The sequence below is a fragment of the Rousettus aegyptiacus genome, unplaced genomic scaffold, assembly GCF_014176215.1.
Source record: "Rousettus aegyptiacus isolate mRouAeg1 unplaced genomic scaffold, mRouAeg1.p scaffold_m13_p_10, whole genome shotgun sequence".
NCBI lineage: Eukaryota > Metazoa > Chordata > Mammalia > Chiroptera > Pteropodidae > Rousettus > Rousettus aegyptiacus.
In genome coordinates this window covers 49408109-49422560 of record NW_023416285.1, presented here as the reverse complement: position 1 = coordinate 49422560, position 14452 = coordinate 49408109, and the positions used below count along the sequence as shown (strand labels likewise).

The 14452-nt window shown below is 36.2% G+C and overlaps 1 long non-coding RNA gene across 2 annotated transcripts in view; it reads right to left on the bottom strand.

Annotated features, from left to right (window-relative positions):
• Positions 1-332: 332 nt before the first annotated feature.
• Positions 333-14452, bottom strand: part of LOC118608675 — a 15080-nt gene continuing 960 nt past the window's right edge. Inside the window, exons 2-3 of one of the 2 annotated variants that reach the window (XR_004953099.1) lie at positions 9518-9595; positions 333-2512 (exon numbers count right to left, since the gene is read on the bottom strand). This is a non-coding gene — a long non-coding RNA (uncharacterized LOC118608675). Of the gene's footprint in view, positions 2513-3484; positions 3517-9517; positions 9596-14452 lie in introns of those variants that run through there. The other variant, XR_004953100.1, reaches the window with a different exon arrangement.

Below are 14452 nucleotides of genomic sequence, written 5' to 3'. Positions count from 1 at the left end.
AGAATATGGAAGAATAGAACCCTTTGCCCTGTTAGTGAGAATGTGAACTGCTGCAGCCACTATGGAAAACAGTATGGAGAGGTCTCCAAAAACAAGAACCACTGTTATGACCCAGTAATCCCACTTCTGGGTATATGTCCAAAAGAATTGAAATCAGGATCTCAAAGAGATGTCAGTACTCCCATGTTCATTGCAGCATTGTTCACAATAGCCAAGACATGGAAGAAGTCTAAATATTCATCAATTCTGAATGAATAAAGGAAATGTGGTATATACTCACAATGAATATATTATTCAGCCTTAGAAAAGAAGGAAATTCTGACATTTGGGCCTGAAGGGCATTATGCTAAATGAAATATGCTAGTCATAGAAAGACAAATATTACATGTTACCACTTACATGAGGCATCTAAAAGTGTCTAACTCAGCATAGAGTAGAATGGTGGTTGCTAGCAGCTGTAGGGAGGGGAAACAGAGAAGTATTAGTCAAAGGATACAAAGTTTCAATTATAACAGATGAATAAGTCCTAGAGACCTACTGTACAGCATAGAGCCTATAGTTAATGATACTGTATTGTACACTTAAAAATGTGCTAAGAAGGTAGATCTTATGTTAAGTGTTCTTACCACACACACATGAAATAATAATTAAGAGGGTGGGAGGAAACTTTTGGAGAAAATGGATATGTTTATGACACAGATAATGGTGATCGTGGCTGTATACTTATCTACAAACTCATCAAGTTGTATATATTAAATATGCACAGCTCTTTGTATGTCTATTAAACCTCAACGAACTAGTTAAAAAAAAAGAAAAAGAATGAGGGTTCTAGCCAAATATACTGTCAGAGTTCTACATAGAACCTTGAGAGGCTAAGCAGGCCCAATCTTTTACCAGAAATAAACTCTTAATATTATATAGTACAAAATATTACTTTTCAAATTGAGTCTCCAGTTCTTCCAAACAATATTCACCTTGTGGACCTCCAGGGATTGTCTCTCTGATCATCTGCATAGTTTTCCTTTTCCCTACCCCCAAACCAGCTTTGCCCTGGAGGGGCCTCTCAGGTTTTTTGCCACCATCAGATTCTCTAGGGGATCCGCAGCATAAGCCTATCCTTTCTTTGCTAATGTTGAAAGCCTCTCAAATTACCAAAAGTTAAATAGTACCTGCTATATACCAGGCTCTATTCTAAGGACTTAACAGATATTAATACTTTTTCAAAGGGCTGAGCAGGGGAAGAAAACCCATCTGCTCATGGATAGTGCACCACAGAGGATTCAAAAGCTTCAGCTGAGTGGCTGGCTTATGTCTTGCTCAGGAGGAGTTCCAAGCCCAGAGGAAATGCAGATGGGAGGAGTCCAGGCTGATGCAAGGAAATGGACCATCTGGGTATGAGAGCTTTCTGGCAGGACCAGACTTAGACAAGTGGGTCCCTCAGACTAACAATAATTTTGCTCTCCTTCAAAACCAAATTTTTACCGATTTTTTCAACATCAAAAGTAAGGCTTTGTGGGGGCTGGTGGCAGAGGTCAGCCTCTTTTCAAGTCCAGCTCTGAGGCCTTATTTGCACTTATTCAGTTACATAAAGTCATATAGTTCATGAAAACTCTCCTTATTGGAAGCACTTTATTTTAACTCAAGCCTGGTCTTTGGGGGCCTCGTCTCCCACCTACACATGGTTTATCCAAGTGTCTGCCTCAACACGGACGGCGCTTTGCCCCAGAAGGTCTTTGGCAACAAAATTGTTTCCTTCTTGGTACGTTTCTAGCGAGTTTTAGGTAATTTATATCCTGGGAATGGTTGAGTGATCCGCCCCTTATCTGGTCCTGCTTTGCCAGAAGTCTAATTTTGAGGAGAATTAATCAGAAATAGTCCGCATCCTCTTAGAAGACAGCAGAATCCTGTATAATCCAGGATTAGTATTATTTGTCCAGGCTCAGAGCAGAGAGTGTTCCAGTAGCTCCAGGGGCCTCTTGGAGAACTAGGCAATAACTTCTGATTGCCGTGAGGCCTGTGGTTTTCTCCTCTGGCCTTTCAGCTGGCTCCTCCCATTCCCAGTCTGGGCCTTTTTCTTGCCTTATTTCCTCCCTGCCATGCTCCATCTCCACACACTCTCCTTTAATCTCTTGCTACGCAAAGTGTAAAGCCAGGACAGGTAGCATCAGAACTACCTGGAAGGGCTTGTTAGAAATAGAGAAAGAAGCTCAGGCCCCATTCTGGACCAACTGAACCAAAATTTTCAGAACTACCTATGATTCAGGTGCACATTAAAGTGCGAGAAGCACAGCAGGCTAGACCGCAATCCTTCAAGCCTGGGTCATAACCTGCTTTTTATAATCTTCTTCCAATGGTCCTTAGAATTGGTATTTGCACTCTCCATTTCCACCCAGGGCCCCACATACACTTGCCCTTAAAGAACAGTGCCCCTGGCCTGCTTCCCACTCTCAATGTCTCATTGGACAACTGGTGATCAATTGTCTCGGAACATTTAGGCTTGACCTTCATACAGCTGAAAAGATAATTTGTTTTGTTTACTATCTGTGGTAATATTAGAAAAGAGAAATTTTTTCTCTAGATCTTGAGAAATAATGAATGAATGAATGAATGTAAACTCTTGGATACTAATAGAACCAGATATGGTGGACTTATGAGCATGAGATGAAGGTCTTTGCTATGTGTCCTCAAGATGTCTTCCCTGGAAGTTGAAAGCAATTGTCATACAGAAGAGAATATAGAACTTTTGTTGTTTTGTTATATGTGTCTTACTCTTGACACTGCAAAAAAAAAAAAAAAATGGACAAATGAAGGCACAGAAAGATTCAACCATGAGATTATTTCTGTAGAGCCTGGAAGAGTTCCCGGAACATAGTAAGTAGATTGTTAATATTCATTGAACGTTGAATGTTAAAACTTTGACGGATGGATTTGGGAGTTCTAGTTCAGGGAGGATGAAACTTTTTTGTCACAGTCATCTCTGTACTTGGTATTACTCGTTGTTCTAGCGTACTCCATATACAGCTGTCTTCGATGTGCTTTTAATAAGCAGTTCTATAGAGAGCCCTTTAGGCTGGAATACAACTAGGTTTCTACTTCTATGTGAACTCTATGACAGCAAGACATGGGTTTTATTTATTTCTGCATTCTGGGAAGTAGTGTAATGGGACACAGAAGATACAAATATTGATCGAAATTTTTTATAAAGCTGTCTGTTGAGAATATTTGCACTTGCTGAAATTTTGAAAGGGAAAGAGGGAGAGAAGAAGAGAGAGAAGGAAGGGAGAGGAAGGGAGGGGGGGCAGGAAGGGAGAGAGAGAGCAGGGGAGAGAGAGACAGAGACAGAGAGAGAAAAAGAGCAGAGAGAAAGAGAGAGATTAATTTTGGGAAAGGAGTTGTGTTTTCAAAACCTCAGATCTGTTTAGCTTGCTTCATTAGCGACAGCCATTGGCTATAGCAGTCTGAGTTTTCACTCAACTGACCTTATCTCACATCTTCTCAGGAATCTGCCTTCTTTCCCTGTTGGTAAAAATATATGAAGTGATTAAGAGGCTGGATGACTGAGAGGATAGGTTACTCTACCAAAAAAGGCATTACCTGACAACATCGTCCAATAAAATCCAAATTGGATTTTATTTTCTAAGCCATTGCTGACTTTATTCTTAGTAGGTAAGTTTGTAGTGTGAAGATAAAATGCACCAAACAATTAAGTAGATGATTTTATTCAGGTTATTGCAATGGGGAGAATGCTCATTAAGGAGGAACAAACAGCTTTAAGAAAGAAAGACATTTGGGGTTTTATAGAGGCAGGTAAACAAGGAAAGGCAAAGACAGGTCTTATCTCTCCTAGGCAGGGTGGGCCTTTGTAGCTAACTGGAACACAAAATGGTAGGGAGACTTCTCAATTGCTTTCTTGGAGCACAGGGCTGGGATAAAAAGTTCAGCATTGTCAGTGGACTCTGGAGCCCCTTTATGTTTAAATCCTGCTTCGATCACTTCGTGGCTGTGTGACCTTAGGCAACTTACTTAATCTCTCTGTTTCTTCGTTTCTTCATCTTCCAAATGGGAATAATAACAGTATTCACCTCATGAGGTGTAAGGATTAAATCAAAAGAAGCGTAAAAGTACCCGCCACTATATAAGTGTTCAATAAATGTTATTATCATTCTTAGGTATTTTGAATAGACAGAAATTAGGTTTATAAGAGGACACAAAACTTGATGCTCTCATACCAAACTTTACCAAAGGCGAGAAGCCTCAGATAAGACAAATTGTTTTTATGCTTCCCTAAAATGTTGACACAAAGAAATGCTAAATGTGTACAAAATAAAATAACTTAGAAAGTTTCTTTTAAATACTAAATTATAAAGTCACTAAATAATAATTAAAACCTTTTCATGTGTGTATGTGTAACTTTCATTTATATACAGTTTATATACAGCGGTCCACTGGAATTTGCTTAAACAAATAGTTTAAGATAATGCCCCCATCATTATTTCATTTCAGGGAATGTCGGCCTTTTTTAAAACTCGTCTTATGGCTGATTTAAATAGTAAAATTAAGATAAATTTCATTTTAGGGAAATAGTTTTTAAAATGTAATTTCAAACTCTTTATCCTTGATAGAATTAAGGGGAGCATTGGAAAGGGGGGAGCCTCTATGGTATGCCAGGGACGGTGGCAGGCATTTCTCATATTTTTCTTCCTTTACAGTAATCCTATTATTCTTATTTTACATTTGAAAAAAAATCTGAGTGAGTCTCAGAGAGATGAAATAATTTACCCAAGATAATGAAGCCAGTAACTAACACAGATATGGATTCCCAATAAAGAGATCAAATTGTCCACTGTTGAGGGAAAAGAAAGCTGTTTTCATTTTCATATTACTACCTGATTATCATGTCCTGCTGTTTTATAAAGTTGGTTTGAGAATTTCCAGATGCACAGATCACTGAAATTCATTGAATTATTCTATATAAAACCCCTATTTCAGAAATCCCCTGAATTATAGCCCTAATATTTACTGGGAGCTTAACTACATGCTAGGCACTGTTGTAAGCACTTTGCATGTGATAGTTCATCTAAAGCTCACAAAATCAAATGAAGTAAGTGCTATTATTATTTCGATTTTATAGATGAGGACATGGAGGCATAGACAGGTTAGATGACTTTCCCAAGGTGGTACAGCTAACAAATCATAGAGCCAGGATGGAAATCTAGGCTGTCTGGCACCAACCTTTATGCTCTTAGCTCTCTTCTATAAGCACTTTAATCGATTGTCCCAAACCAACAAAAACCTGTCAGGCTGGCTTTTCAGATTTAAGTCACTCTATAGTTATCACAAGAATTTTAAAGGAAAATAATTAAAACAGGCAGACATTAAATGATTCACCTCAGTATATGCACAATAATCTGGGTTCCTTCGTTTCTGTAGTAATTGACCAAGTCTGGAACTTTTCAAGTTATAGTTATTTTATGTAATGAAATGATCAAAGGTGATGTGTGAAAAGCATGTTTAGGTAAAAGTTGGCTTGACTTGGTATGAAGAACAGTAAAAATATGTGCGATTCAGGGTTAATTTTAGTCCTTGAGATGTCCGTCTGTCCCAGTCCTGTTACATACATTGTCAGTGTCACAGTAAGTAAAATCCAACCATTCTGAATTTGGATCCATGAATGAGTTTGGTGTATGTCCTCTAAGTCCACAGGGACTGAACATAAATTCAATTAACATTTGTAGAGCTCCTTGTAAGCTACCATGCCAGGAGCTAGGAAGAATGGTAAATCATTTATCGACCTCCAATGGCTCAAATTCGATGATAGAGTCAACCGCCTTGAGTGTTCTTGGTGAATAAAAAAATTGTAAATCACGGTGATAAATACCATTGAGAGCATGAGAAAGGTCTTCTTTTCCCCTGCTCATTGAACTTACATTGGACACTGGGCAAAGCTGAGCAAGATCCCTAGGGAATGTCATGAGTTGATTGACTTGGGCTGGGTAACTTGTGCATACCTGAGCCAGTCATGTGTGGAATGCAATTATAGTGGTTTATACTGATGTGAGTCAATCATTAGAGCTGGGCGCAGTCGTTCTCTCCAAATGGATGACTGCTAAATAATGGAAAAGGGGTAGGATAATTACTGAAGAGGCATCTATAATGTCCACTAAAAATGCTAAATCCTTGACACTTAAGAGAAGGAAAGCTATGAAGGGAGTTCTGTTGAAGGTAAAAGAGGGAGAGAAAGATTCCACCTCTGAAAAGATATGGGATTAGAATTGGGACTTTAAAGACAGCAGCAGAGATCCACTACTAAAGGATTATTACGCAAAGGGTACAACATGAACGACAATAATAAAGAAAGAATATAAAAGAGATGAATAGAAAGTAGAATAATATAATTGGAGAGGAGAAGGAAAGGAAGTATGTGAGCAGGCCAGATTTGGGAGGCTTCGAATGGCAGCTGGAGCAGTCCGAATGCATTCTATATCTAGTGAGGAGTCATGGAAGGTTTTAAAGAAAGTTATGGCATTATGAGGACTGCACTCGCCAAGACTAAAGATTCTTCTGTATTAGGATTTGCTCAGATTGAGCTGAATGTCTCCAGGTCACCTTGGGTTAAGCTAGTGTTTCTAAGCCTCACTCAGCCTTCAGGAACTAGGGGCATAGTTTCCTTTGCCTACACTTCCCTGTCAGATTTTGATTTAGCTCAGAGCACCTGTTTCTACCATTCTAAAAATACGAGTGCAGCCTTTGCAAGACAGTTGGACACTGTCCTTTGGGTTGGCTGAGGGACCTGTCAGGGTCCTGAGGAGTTTGGTCCCTCATTTCACACTTATCCTCAGCACAGCCACCTGCAGAAGACGGGGTTCCTAGCTCAGCCCACTGATCACCAAGAATTCGGTACCTAAAAGCAACAAGCCACCAAGGAACAGATTTAACAGAAGCAAATCAAATTAATCTATCTGTTTAGGTCCAGATTCCCAAATCTAGGAGGGATGTGATGGGAAGGAGAAAAGGAAGATGCTTGCTAGTGTCAGGTTTAAAGAAATAACATTTTATAAGAAAATTTTGACTACAAGTATATTCAATGGTAGCAAGAGGACATTAAATATTTTAACCAGCCAAATGCAATTTGTTCACTCAGACAAAATCCTGTGAAATGCTTTGTGGAGACTACACACTTCATCATGGTTCTCGGAATGTCTGCCATCTGAACAGCTCCAGAGTGATCTCTCTACTTGTGTTAGAAGGAAAAAAAGGGCAATACCTTATTTTCTGGAGTAAACAGGACAAGAATAACTGAAATAGAGGAAGTATGTGACCTGTATTTGATTTCAAGCTTGTGTTGCTAACAAATATTTTTTATACTTGTAACAGAGAAAGGAATGCAACCAACCAATGGATACACTTGGGGAATGTTTTGGAACCAATATTCCTTGAGTGCTTCCTTTATTCTAGCATTTAACTCAATAGTTAATCTTTGTCTTGCTCGATATGGTAGCCACCAGCCACATGTGGCTAATGAGCACTTGAAATGTAGCCAGTCCAAACTGAAATCTGCTTAAATTTCAAAGACTTAGTATGAAAAAAATGCAAAATAGCTCATTAATATTTTGTGTCGATTACATGGGAGGCTTTGAATGGCAGCTGGAGCAGTCCGAATGCATTCTATATCTATTTTCGATACTCTGGGTTAAATGAGATGTTATTAAAATTAATTTTTATGTTTCTTTTTGCTTTTTAAAATATGACTACTGGAATTTTTAAATTGCATGTATGGCTCATATTTGTGGCTTGCATTATGTTTCTATTGGAGAGCACAGCTTTAGACTGTGCATCCTCATAACCACATTATAACATAGACCATTTTTAGGTCTATTTTACAGAAGCTGCTGAGGGATAGAGACTGCATTATTCGTCCAGCATTATTCAGTGGTGGGGCTGTGATTGAAACCCAGATTGGTCTTAGCTGCTATCCTACATTGCCTGTGCAGCGTGGTTTATGAGTCAGCGTTTTACTGGGTAACTCAAATGTAGAACTCTGGGTTAGAATGTGGTTCCCCCACTAACTGTTTGCATGAGCTTGAGTGCTTATCTTAATTTCCTCATGTCATTAGATATGAGCTTAATAAATCAAATAACCCAATAGTGCATTATTGTCTTACTCGAATCCCTTCTTTAGCTTCCTTCACAATCTATGGAAACAAAGATTCAGTTTGACAAAGAACAATTTGACAAATGTTTCTCTAGCATCACTATGGATAATGGTGAAAAAGCCCAAATAAATACCATCGCATATGTTAATTCTTAAGAGGAAGTTAATTATGTTTGGAGTAATACCAGGATTAATGAACAAACACACTTAAACTTCTCCATTTGCAACATGAGAAGAACGACATTCACTTCAAGCTCGATGGCTATCAGATACAATATGGTTTCTAATTGATATTTATTATATTAGGAGTTCTATATATGATTATTTTTCATATATTCTTACAAACTTGTACACAAAGAATCTTGTGGAACTTAAATAATTTTGGACCAAGAAAATCCTATCAACTCTAAAAATAAAAGCAAGGGCAAGTAAAACCTGGTGATATGGTTAAGCATTCTTTTCTATTATTGTCAAATTTTAATTACACTGATGAGAATTCAAGTTCTCCATAAGATATTCCAAATACTTCTTGCTTCTCATTTTTTCGTGCAAAGTAGCTTATCTTTTGAGGCCACAGTCGACTCATGAAAGCATGAAGCAGGATTTTATGGTATCAGTTACATTTTGTTGTGAAATTTAAATCTCTGCTTATGTGTGAGCACAACTGATAAAAACATTATGAGACCTAGAATCTTCTTCAAGTAGGCTCACATAAAATTGTCATGGAATTTTGACAATGTCCCTGCTTTATCCAATACCTGTCACTAGCTCTAGCTCCTTGCTTCACCATCTGGCCCATGGTTTTATTCTTAGTACTGTAAACGAACTTGGCCTTGGAGCAGGTACTGTTTCAGCATTCCACAATCCATAGTGTGTTCTTTGAAATTACTTCTCAGTGCCCTGTGGTAACTATTTATCTGACAACTTTTTTTTCCAACTTCAGATATAACACATTGGTTAATCTTATTCTTTAATTCATGGCTCTCCATTATCAATTGGGTATGCAAGGCCCTTGCTCATTCATTCATTCATTCATTCATTCATGCAATCCTTTCTCCCTCCTTCTGTACTCCTGTTCCTCTGTTCCTCTTCGTAGGCAATCATTCTTAAGTGTTTGAAGGATATCCTCCTCTCTGTATGAGTTCTTGTAAAATTGTTTGTATGCATGTGTTTTTAACTTATGTAAATAATATTGTAGCAAAAATTTCATTCCGTGTCTTTCTCCACTCAGCACTATATTTAAAAAAGTCTAACCATGTTGCTGAGTATATATTTAGACTGTTGCTTCTAACTGATACCTAGTTATCCATCCATTTTCACTCATGCACATCAGAGAAATGGACATGAACATTGTCTTCAACTCACCAGTACTACTAACAATGCTTCCATGAGTATCCTCATACATCTTTCCTCATGGGTGAGAATTCCTCTGGATTCCTATATCTGGAAGTGGAAATGCTGGGTCAAAAGTAAAATATGTACCAGTAAGGGTTTTGTTAGAAAAACAAAAGCCACTCTAAGTATGTAAAACTAAGAGACTTTAATGATGGCAATAGATTACAAAGATGATGGGAGAGCTGAAAGCCAAACAAGGGATATGAGATAAACAATTGCAGGAAAACCCCTACTACATCAAAACTGCAGGAATTACTTGTAACAGGAGCCTGAGCCTGAGGGAAGCCAGAATTGTAGCGGGGCTGCCTGGTGGGAGCTGAAAGAGGAGGAAAAATACACATAACCCCTTGAAAAGAGAGGGGGAGAGAAATATCCTGACTTTTCCCTTCCGCCACTCCCAGTTTCCTATCAGTGCCTTCTGCCAGCTGAAACTCCCCCCAAATGCAGCCTGCAGGTGCCCAGGCTATCCTTTGGGTTTACTTGGATATTTTTCTAATTTGTTAAGTTGGATTCTTATTAATTTTCAAACTTTCTCTCTTTTTTTTGCTTTTTTTTTTACAACTTTAAAAAATTGTGGCAAAATACATGTAACATAAAATTTGTCATTTTAACCATTTTTAAGCGTAAAAGTCAGTGGCATTATTACATTTATAATGTTGTGCAACCATCATCACTATCTATTTCCAAAATATTTCATCATCCTAAACTCTGTATACATTAAGCAATATCTCTCTATTCCTTCTCCCAGTCCCTAGTAGCTTCTAAGTTCTTTTCTATCTCAATAAATTTGCCTGTTCTAGATATTTCATAGAAGTCACATAATATTTGTCTTTTTGCATTTGGCTTATTTCACTTAATGTTTTCAAAGTTCATTCATGACTCAGCATGTATCAGAATTTTATTTCTTTTATGGCTGAATAATATTCCATTATATATGAATAACGAATATATATAATAATGAATATATGTATTCACTGTTATAAATAATTCATTATTACATATGATAATGAATATATAATGAATAATATTACATTATATATATGTATGTTCATTTGTTTATCCATTTATCTGTTGATGGACTAGGGTTGTTTCCACCTTTTGGTTATTGTGAATAAGGCTGATGTGAACATTGATTAAAAAACCTGAGTCTCTGTTTTCAATTCTTTTGGTGTATACCTAGATGTAGAGTTGCTGAGTCATGTGTTAAGTCTATGTTTAGCTTTTTGGGGCCTGCCAAACTGTTCCCCACTGCACGATTTTGCAGTCCCACCAGCAATGCACAAAGGTTCCAATTTCACCAACTCTTATTTTCTGTATTTGTTTATTTATTATTATTATAGCCATCCTAGTTGGTGTGAAATAGCATCTCATTGAGGTATTGATTTGCATTTTCCCGATAATGTTGAGTATCTTTTAACGTGCTTACTGGCCATTTATATATCTCCTTTGGAGAAATGTCTATTCAAGTCATTTTGCCTATTTTTTTTTAACTGATTGTTTCAGTATATCTGATATACTGACAGGCTGAGTCAGTATATGACTAAGTAGTATCATCATCTTAATATTAAGTCTCCTATTTCATGAACATGGAATGTCTAGACGTCCCTTTATTGAGGTCTTAATTTTTCTTCTTTTTTCAGTTTAAGATCATTTCATTCTAAGTATCGTTTGAGCTGCATCCCACAATTTTTGATACCTTTACAGTTACTTTTGATATTCCATTTCGATATCTACCTGACCCATGATTTGTGTTTTGTTTTATTTTCAAATAAATGCCTTCAAATACGAGTTTAGTATTGACATTTAATTTAATTTCATTATGATCAGTGTATATGAGTTAAATGATACCAGTTCAGAGATGTGTTGAAAATTGCTTTATGAACTTACAAATATAATTTTCCATATGTTCTTGAAAAGAATGTGTTTTCTGTGATTGTTGGATGCAAAGTTCTATATATATCCATTAGATCAAGGTTTAAATCCTTTGTCCTCACTGACTTTTGGAGTCTGATTTATTACTGAGAGTTGTATTAAAATCTTCCTATTAGAATAGTATATTAATCAATTTCTCTATATGGGTCTATCAATTTTTTTTTATATTTTAACCTATGTTATTAGGTGCATATAAGTTTAGAATTGTATGTCTCTAGTGTGTCTGTGTATGTTAATTGAACCTCTTATCATTATGCATATTAATGTATTTAATAATCTTTATATATCCTGAATGATTTTTTTTGCCTTAAATTCTGTTATGTCTAGTATCAATATAGTACATCAGGTTTCTTTTGGTCTGCCTGGTACATCTTCTTTTATACTTCTTTAATCTATATTTTTATCCTTTTCTCAATTAAATAAAAAAATTCAATTATTTTAGAAAAATTGTTTTGTGTTAATCTCCACTACCTAGATGTTATTATTCGTTTATATACTCCACTTAAAAAAAAAAACTATATATTTACAATTTTCTTTTTCAACATTCTATCTTCTTAATATTCATTTTTTTCCCCTCTACCTGAAGTGCAATCTTTAGAATCTTCTCTAGTTATGGTCTGCTGATGATAAATTCTGCCATTTTTTGTTTGTCTAAAAAATGTTTTTAAGTCTTATGATAGAAAGACAGTTTTCGTAAGTATACATTTTAAATCGATGGTTGTTTTCACTCAAACCTTGATTATTTTACTGTCTGACTTCTATTATTGTTTTAGAAGTTAGCTTTCAGTTTATTTATTTTTGTAAGTGATCTATCTTTTCTGTTTGGCTACTTTTAATGTCAGCTATTTGTCTTTCGTATTCATCGTGAAATGCTAAGTAAGATTTTACTCTATCTTATTTTGGGTCAATTGTTCTTCCTGAAATTGAAGATTTATATCTTTAATCACATCTGGAAAATTCTCAGCCATTATTTTTATAATATTTCCTCTTTCCCATTCTACCATCTTCTTATGGAAATAGTTTTGGAAGTATATTAAACTCCATATCTTCATATCTCTTCTCTCCCATATTTTCTTCTTCTTTTATTGTACTCTGGGCATTTATTCAGAGCTGTCTGTGGTTTACTAATTCTCTCTTAAGCTGTTCTAATTTGTTGTTAAACTAGCCCACAATTTTTAATAGTGACAATTATATTTTTTTATTTCTAAAAGTACTATTTGATTCTTTTTCAAATCTTTAAAAAAGTTTCTTGTACTTTGCTCATATTTCCAATCCCCTCTATTATTTCATAAGTATTGGAATGTTCAGAGGCAGAATGTAACGAACATTCCAATACACAAAGTTTCTATAATCTGATTTTGTTCTTTGTTGTTTCTACCAACTCTTAGTCATTGTGCCTTATTTCCTCATGGATTTTGTTATTTTTGTTGGCGAGTTCAAGCCGTTTTGAATTTATCTGTAGGAATTCTGTGAGAACTGGGTTGAGGGGTACAATTATCTAGGCTCCATGTAGTCCTACAGGGACAATTTGTAACATTTTGTTCAGATGCAAAGGGTTTCTACCAATCCAGGACCACTTTATAATTTCTCAGTTTAAACTTCTGTTGTTTTTGTTGTTCAAATGTTTTTTTTTTTTTTATGGAAAGTACCAGGAACTAAGTATTGCTGAGTATGTAGTAAAATGCTACAGTGACACTAATTAGTCTTTGAGTGGGGAAGGTGCAGTAGTAATAGTGTTTGGCAACCTTGTTATGGGTAATCTTACTTGGAAATGAAATGGTCACATTACATGGTAAAAAGGCTAGAAAAAGACCTGAACATCATCATCCTCACTCCTAAGAAACATATACTCACTAGATTACTGTGTGCAACACATTTTACCTTTGTGTTGCAAGGCGGGGGGGGGGAGAGAATGAATAAGAGATTCCCTGAGTAATGACTATAATTAAGGTATGGAATGAGGTAAAATAAAAAGAATGTTAGTTGTCTCTTACAAGATATGGAGACAACATTATTACATGAAGCAAATATCAACTTGTGAGAGTGCAAAGTCATGAAAATGGGTGCTTTCTCCTTAATTCATGCAACAAACACTAGAAACTAAAGTTTCTAGTGACAAGGACCAAGTCCTGTTTTATTCTCCATCTAGTGCCTAGTACGACCATAACAGACAATAGTTGTTGAAGGAGTACCTACTGTGTGCCAGGCATGATACTAGGAACAAGATGGACATGACCCTTAACATCAGTCTTAAGGAGAAACCCTACTTCTTCAAAGTAATTGAGGTTGAATTTGCAATCAAACTAATATCAAAGATACTATTAAAGAGAATAAAAATAACTAATTTGGTTTCTTATAATGATTACATTTGTACCTTTTTCCATTAACAACTCTGTGAAGTAGGAAGGTTAAATATACTATGCCCAGTTCACAGTTGAAATAATATAACTCAGCAGTTATTGAGGAATTCTGTATTGCCAGCACTGTTAAGTGCTTTACATTTATTATCTCATTGAATCCTCTAATAATCCTACAGGCAAATACAATTATTTCCCTCAATTTCAGATTAGGAGAGCAGTGAAGCCTAAAAAAGTTTAAGTAACTGGGTTCAGGGGTGCATAATTATTAAATGGCAGAGTGAGGCTTCATCTCAGGCAGTGGGACTCCAGGGCTCTCCACTGTGTGCAGAGAAGGCAGCGGAACTCACACAAGTGAACATGTTATAACTAGTACTATTCGGGGCTCATTTAAGACTTTCAGATATTTCCTAGATTCCCAAAGGTGGAGCTAATTTATTCTCAGAGTTTGAAAATGAGAAGACATCTTTAAATGACTATGAAAATTATCTCATCCATGACACAACTTAACTACTGCAATAATTTTGAGACAGGAGAATGCTTTGCTGCTATTTCCTCTAGAACCAATACTTAATATTTAAATCAGAAACACTCAGAAGAAGCAAGAGAACTTAGC